The sequence below is a fragment of the Lithobates pipiens genome, unplaced genomic scaffold, assembly GCF_037356315.1.
Source record: "Lithobates pipiens isolate NorthernLeopardFrog02 unplaced genomic scaffold, aLitPip1_a1.2 Scaffold_8, whole genome shotgun sequence".
Taxonomy (NCBI): Eukaryota; Metazoa; Chordata; class Amphibia; order Anura; family Ranidae; genus Lithobates; species Lithobates pipiens.
In genome coordinates this window covers 403,462,254-403,469,617 of record NW_027507903.1, presented here as the reverse complement: position 1 = coordinate 403,469,617, position 7,364 = coordinate 403,462,254, and the positions used below count along the sequence as shown (strand labels likewise).

At 42.3% G+C, this 7,364-nt stretch overlaps 1 pseudogene; it reads right to left on the bottom strand.

The window, feature by feature from the left end:
• Positions 1 to 2,303: 2,303 nt before the first annotated feature.
• LOC143964371 (tubulin beta-4B chain pseudogene) lies at positions 2,304 to 3,734 on the bottom strand (annotated as a pseudogene).
• Between the last annotated feature and the right edge of the window lie 3,630 nt (positions 3,735 to 7,364).

Sequence of the window (7,364 nt, the reverse complement as noted above, 5' to 3'; positions counted from 1 at the left end):
ATATATATATATATATATATATATATATATATATATATATATATATATATATATATATATATATATATATATATATATATATATATACACATATATATATATATATATATATATATATATATATATATATAAATATAATATAATATAATATATATAAATGTTTATCATGATCAGGAATTGAGTCCAAGATGTATTGTCTTACATAGGATTTGATGACAAAAAGTAATCCAACTAAATTAATAAAAATAAAAATTATAAATGTAGGTAAGAGGTAATGTAGGTATGTACTTCAAATAAAATTTGATTCTCAATGTCACAATGCCAGCTCCAGGTCAAAGTTAGTTGTAAACAAGCTTTGAACGAACCGTTCTCCTCAAAGGCTGAAAGACCAGAATGTATTCCTGTGGAGATCGTAATGATCTCAGCATCAAACACTTCTTCCATCCGGTTCAGCGCTCATGACTTTATCAAAGGGCGTGGTCTTACAGCGCGGCATCCCGGTATATATCTATATTTTTCTATAGGGCATGCTATTGGAATTAACCAACTACATGCCCACAGTTGCTATTTACTTAAGGTGCACAGCAACAACAGTTTATCAAGTAACGTTACTATCAATATCATGCTAATAATGGAATACCAACAACATTGAGCTATAGATCATTACAATCTTAACTTATATCCTATCATAGCTGGTATATATATAAAGCATTATGTAATCACAATTATACTTAGTAAAACCATTCAATTGATATAAAATCATATATCTTAAATCACTTTTAATAAATTCAAAAAATAAAATAATACATTAAAATATATAAATACACAATAATCATGTTTCCAGAATTCATGTACACAATCATGATAGATCTAAATTAATAAGCCTCTAAAATTGGGAAATAAAATAAAAATAGAACCAAAACTAGAATATTGGTGTGTTATTGTTGTGTTATAGGTGTGTTATTGTAACTTCGGTTGGGACTAACAACGCCCTACTGTAAACATATCAACTTTATATATGTAAGTGAACCCATAAAAACAACTCAACAATAAGGGAAACATATATTCTCTATTTAAAATCATTATATTAAGAAACTATACATTTTATAAAAATGTATTTATATTTCAAAAATACAGACCCGCAGGGATATAGCATGAAGGAGACTTTCCTATCACTCCAAATTTCATATCAGGACATAACTATGATACATTAGGAGGTGAAAAAAAAATATATATATATCTAAAACCCTCCAAACATTATTTGATTATTCTGACAAATGTATTTATATACGATTGTACCCTAGGTTATACTACACTTAGTAATCACTTATGAAGCAATTTAAGTCAAGTTCTATATTCAACCCTTTCGGGCTGAGTGTATCGGTCAGCAAAATCCATTGGGTTTCTCTTTTTGAAAGCTCCCGCACTAAATTGCAGCCCCTTCATGCTGGTTTGATATGATCTATACCCCAAAATAGAAGGCCAGATGGATCTTAGCCATGATGAAGGGATACGCTATGATCCTTAAAACCAATAGCAATATTATGCACATGTTCTGCAATTCTAATCTTTAAAAGGCGTTTAGTTCTTCCTATGTACATTAGCCCACAAGGGCATTGCAGAGCATAGACTACATGTGATGTATTGCATGTAATGAATTGTTTGATACTAAATTCTTTATTGTTAGAGGTAGAAGTGAATTTCTCCACTTTCCTCAAAGGTCTAGAAACCTCCCTACACTCCTTACATTTTCAACAAGCAAAAAATCCATCTTGAACCCAGAAAGATGGAGGTCGGCTCGGAGGGTCTATTACTCTTTTCACAATCAAATCTCCAAAGCTCGTGACCTTGCAGTAAATATACTTTGGTTTAGTACATAGTTACACAGTTACATAGTTACATAGTAAGGTTGAATAAAGACGCCAGTCCATCCTGAGTGAGTGTCTACAATTGTCCCTATCCCTGTACATTGCACACTCTCATTGTTCCTTACCCTCAAGGAGCCCACAAATCCAAGGTCCCCATTCATATACTAGGGCCAATTTTGGACAGAAGCCAATTAATCTACCTGCATATCTTTGGAGTGTGGGAGGAAACCGGAGTACCCGGAGGAAACCCACACAGGCACAGGGAGAACATGCAAACTCCAGGCAGGTAGTGTCATGGTTGGGATTTGAACCAGTGACCCTTTTTTTTTTTTTTTTTTTTGAAAATTGCAAGTTTTAATGTGTAACTTCTGTAAGCATCGAACATGAAAACCACAAGACAACACATGAACAACAGAGCAGAAGGCAGAACATATCTTACAATAGAATAGGTTGGTTTATTTAACTTCAGTTTAGGCAACTTCTTCATCACCATCCTCTTCAAATTCTCCCTCCTCTTCGGCTGTGGCATCTTGGTACTGCTGGTACTCAGACACCAGGTCATTCATGTTGCTCTCTGCCTCTGTGAACTCCATCTCATCCATGCCCTCCCCTGTGTACCAGTGCAAGAAGGCCTTCCTTCGGAACATGGCAGTGAACTGCTCAGAGATGCGCTTGAACAGCTCCTGAATGGCTGTGCTGTTACCAATGAAGGTGGCAGACATCTTCAGGCCTCGAGGTGGGATGTCACAGACTGCAGTCTTCACGTTGTTAGGGATCCATTCAACGAAGTAACTGCTGTTCTTGTTTTGGATATTGAGCATTTGCTCATCCACCTCCTTCATGGACATGCGGCCTCTGAACACGGCAGCTACGGTCAGATAACGACCATGACGTGGATCACAGGCGGCCATCATGTTTTTGGAGTCAAACATCTGCTGTGTCAGTTCGGGCACGCTCAAGGCGCGGTACTGTTGGCTGCCACGGCTTGTGAGTGGGGCAAAACCAGGCATGAAGAAGTGCAGACGGGGGAAGGGTACCATGTTGACAGCTAGTTTACGCAAATCTGCATTCAACTGGCCAGGGAACCGCAGGCAGGTGGTTACTCCGCTCATGGTGGCAGATACCAGATGATTCAGGTCACCGTAAGTGGGGGTGGTAAGTTTGAGGGTTCTAAAGCAGATATCATACAGGGCTTCATTGTCAATGCAGTAGGTTTCATCAGTGTTTTCTACAAGCTGGTGCACAGACAGTGTGGCATTGTATGGTTCTACTACAGTATCAGACACTTTGGGGGAGGGCACAACACTGAAGGTATTCATAATTCTGTCTGGGTACTCTTCCCTGATCTTACTAATTAGGAGGGTACCCATACCAGAGCCAGTGCCGCCACCCAGAGAGTGGGTGAGCTGGAAGCCCTGAAGACAGTCGCAGCTTTCCGCTTCCTTCCTTACAACATCCATTACTGAGTCAACCAGTTCCGCTCCCTCTGTGTAGTGACCTTTTGCCCAGTTGTTCCCAGCACCGCTTTGACCAAATACAAAGTTGTCTGGTCTGAAGATCTGTCCGAAGGGTCCGGAACGCACAGAGTCCATTGTGCCAGGCTCCAGGTCCACCAGAATTGCTCGCGGAACATATTTGCCACCTGAGGCCTCATTGTAGTAGACGCTTATTCGTTCCAGTTGGAGAGGGCTGTCACCCTGGTATGTGCCAGTTGGGTCGATGCCATGCTCATCACTGATAACTTCCCAGAACTTAGCCCCGATCTGGTTCCCGCATTGTCCGGCCTGCAGATGGACGATCTCCCTCATGATGACAGTCAACTATTTTTTCTCACTGCAAACCGACGTATCAGGAAAATGCGCCACTAACTCCAGTGACCCTTTTTACTGCTAACTAGGGATGAGCCGAACACCCCCCGGTTCGGTTCGCACCAGAACTTTCGAACGGACCCCAAATTCATACGAACGTTAGAACCCCATTGAAGTCTATGGGACTTGAACGTTCGAAATTAAAAGTGCTAATTTTAACGACTAGTATGCAAGATACTGTCCTAAAAAGGGTTTGGGGACCTGGCTCCTGCCCCAGGGGACATGGGTCAATGCCTAAAATGTTTTTAAAAATGGCCGTTTTGGCGGGAGCACTGATTTTAATGACGATTAAAGTGAAAAAAAAAGTGAAATATTCCTTTAACCACTTCCCGACCGCCGCACGACGATGTACGTCGACAGAATGGCACGGGCAGGCATAAGGGCGTACATGTACGTCCCTGCCTTCCCGCGGGTCGGGGGCCCGATCGGGCCCCCGCCCGGTGCCTGCGGCGGTCGGTATTCGTTCGGGAGCGATCCCGGACGAGGGGGCGGCCATTCATTCATGGCCACCCCCTCGCGATTGCTCCGGACGAATAGAAATCGTTCGTGACATCACTTCCTCTCCTGTAATGTAAACACAGGAGAGGAAGTGATGTATTCTCTCCTCCGTGTCGGTATTTTTCGTTCCGACACCGAGGAGAGAGGATCGGTGAGTTGCACCAACACGTCACTACACAGTAGAACATGCCAGGCACACTCACACCCCCCCGATCACCCCCCCCCCAATTACCCCTGCCCCCCAGTCACAGTGACACCAATGTCATTTTTTTTTTTTTGCATTGGTGTCATTTGTGACTGTAATAACTGTTAGGGCAGTTAGGGTTAGCCCCCTTTAGTTCTAATGTACCCCCCTAACCCCCCCAATAAAGGTTTAACCCCGTGATCACCCCCCGTCGCCAGTGTCACTGAGGCTGGGTTCACATTGCAGCGGTTTATGAGAACGAATGTGATTCGCACCGCACTGCAGTGCAAATCACATCCGATCTCTGTGCGATTCGAGTTCAGCCATACAGATAGTATGGCTGAATTCGCATCGCACCCGCCGCACCCGCCGCACCCGCCGCAAATTCGCACGGGACCCTTTTTTTGGCCCGCAGCAGAATCGGATCGCATGGGTGTTCACACCATGCGATCCGAGTTTGCAGATCGCACTGCGATATGCGAACTGATCTGGGGGTGTCATTAACATTTCACTGACACTCCCAGCAGTTCGCATAGGGCAGTGTGAACTGCCGCCGGGAGGCATGCGATGCGGGAATCCGCCGCGGATTCGTGGCGTTCCCGCATCGCTCCAGTGTGAACCCAGCCTAATAAGCGATCATTTTTCTGATCGCTGTATTAGTGTCACAGGTGACGCTAGTTAGGCAGGTAGGTATTTAGGTTCGCCGCAGCTTTTTATAGCGCCAGGGACCCCCATATACTACCGCATAAAGCCCCCTGATTGCCCCCTAGTTAACCCTTTCACCAGTGATCACCATATAACTGTTACAGGTGACGCTGGTTGGTTAGTTATTTTTTTATAGTTTCAGGGCACCCGCCATTTATTACCTAGTCTCACTAGTGTACCCCTAAATTTAGGGGTGTCTACTTTCCAAAATGGGGTCATTTGGGGGGGGGGTTTGTGCCATCTTGGCATTTTATGGCCTTCAAAACTGTAACGCCCTTAGAAAGCCTGAAGGCGGTGCTTGGTTTTCGGGGCCCCGTACGCGGCTAGGCTCCCAAAAAGTCCCACATATGTGGTATCCCCGTACTCAGGAGAAGCAGCAGAATTTATTTTGGGGTGTCATTTCACATATGCCCATGGCATGCGTGAGCAATATATCATTTAGTGACAACTTTGTGAAAAAAATAAAAAAAGTTTGTAATTTTCCCGCAACTTGTGGCAAAATATAAAATATTCCATGGCATGCGTGAGCAATATATCATTTAGTGACAACTTTGTGAAAAAAAAAAAAAAAAAAAGTTTGTAATTTTCCCGCAACTTGTGGCAAAATATAAAATATTCCATGGACTCAACATGCCTCTCAGCAAATAGCTTGGGGTGTCTACTTTCTAAAATGGGGTCATTTGTGGGGGTTTTGTGCCATCTTGGCATTTTATGGCCTTCAAAACTGTAATAGGTAGTGAGAAGTGAACTCAAAAATTTACGCCCTTAGAAATCCTGAAGGCGGTGCTTGGATTGCGGGGCCCCGTACGCGGCTAGGCTCCCAAAAAGTCCCACATATGTGGTATCCTCCTACTCAGGAGAAGCAGCAGAATTTATTTTGGGGTGTCATTTCACATATACCCATAGCATGTGTGAGCAATATATCATTTAGTGACAACTTTGTGTAAAAAAATAAAAATATTTTTTTTTTGTCATTATTCAATCGCTTGAGGCAAAAAAAATAAAATATTCAATGGGCTCAACATGCCACTTATCAATTTCCTTAGGGGGTCTACTTTCCAAAATGGGGTCATTTGGGGGGGTTTTGTACTGCCCTGCCATTTTAGCACCTCAAGAAATGAGATAGGCAGTCGTAAACTAAAAGCTGCGTAAATTCCAGAAAACGTACCTTAGTTTGTAGATGTGACAACTTTTGCGCAAACCAATAAATATACAATTATTGACTTTTTTTTTACCAAAGACATGTGGCTGAATACATTTTGGCCTAAATGTATGACTAAAATTGAGTTTATTGGATTTTTCTAATAACAAAAAGTAGAAAATATCATTTTTTTTCAAAATCTGCGGTCTTTTTACGTTTATATCGCAAAAAATAAAAATCGCAGAGGCAATAAAATACCATCAAAAGAAAGCTCTATTTGTGGGAGGAAAAGGACGCAAATTTTGTTTGGGTACAACATTGCATGACCGCGCAATTACCAGTTAAAGCAGCGCAGTGCCAAATTGTAAAAAGACCTCTGGTCATTGACCACCAAAATGGTCCGGTCTGAAAGTGGTTAAATATGGTGCCTGGGGGGTGTCTGTAGTATGCCTGTGAAGTGCCACGTGTTTCCCGTGTTTAGAACAGTCCCTGCACAAAATGACATTAAACGGAAATAACACCATTTAAAACTGCTTGCGGTTTTAATGTTATATCTGGTTCCTGCAATATGGTTGAAAATCATTGAGAAAAATGGCATGGGTAGCCCTCCCTGCCCATTACCAGCCTATTTGGGTCTTGTACGCATATTAGGGGAACCCTGTAACCATATTAAAAAAAGGAAATGCGTGTGGCCCCCAGGCCCTATATACTCAGAACAGCAGTATACAGGCGGTGCAAACAAGACAGGGACTGTGTAGGTTTGTTGTGTTAAGTTGAATCTGTTTGTAATTTTCAATTGGTACATTTTTAAAGCGTAGCTCCAGTCAAAAAAACTATTTTTAAGCTTTTTGGAAAACATAGGGAAGGGTTATCACCCCTGTATAATTTGTTTTGTCGTCCATCTTTTTTCATCTCACTTGCTGTTGTCTCCTTCCGTTTGCAAGTAGAAGATGTTTGTAAGTTGGATGTTTGAAAGTAGGGGCCTGCCCTATATGCTCTGCAGAAATGGCGGAACAAGGTGTTGGTTTTGCCACAACATTGTAAGCCCTCAAAGTGACTCTTGGTGGGCACTGGAGCGCCCTGCTGTGAACGATTATATC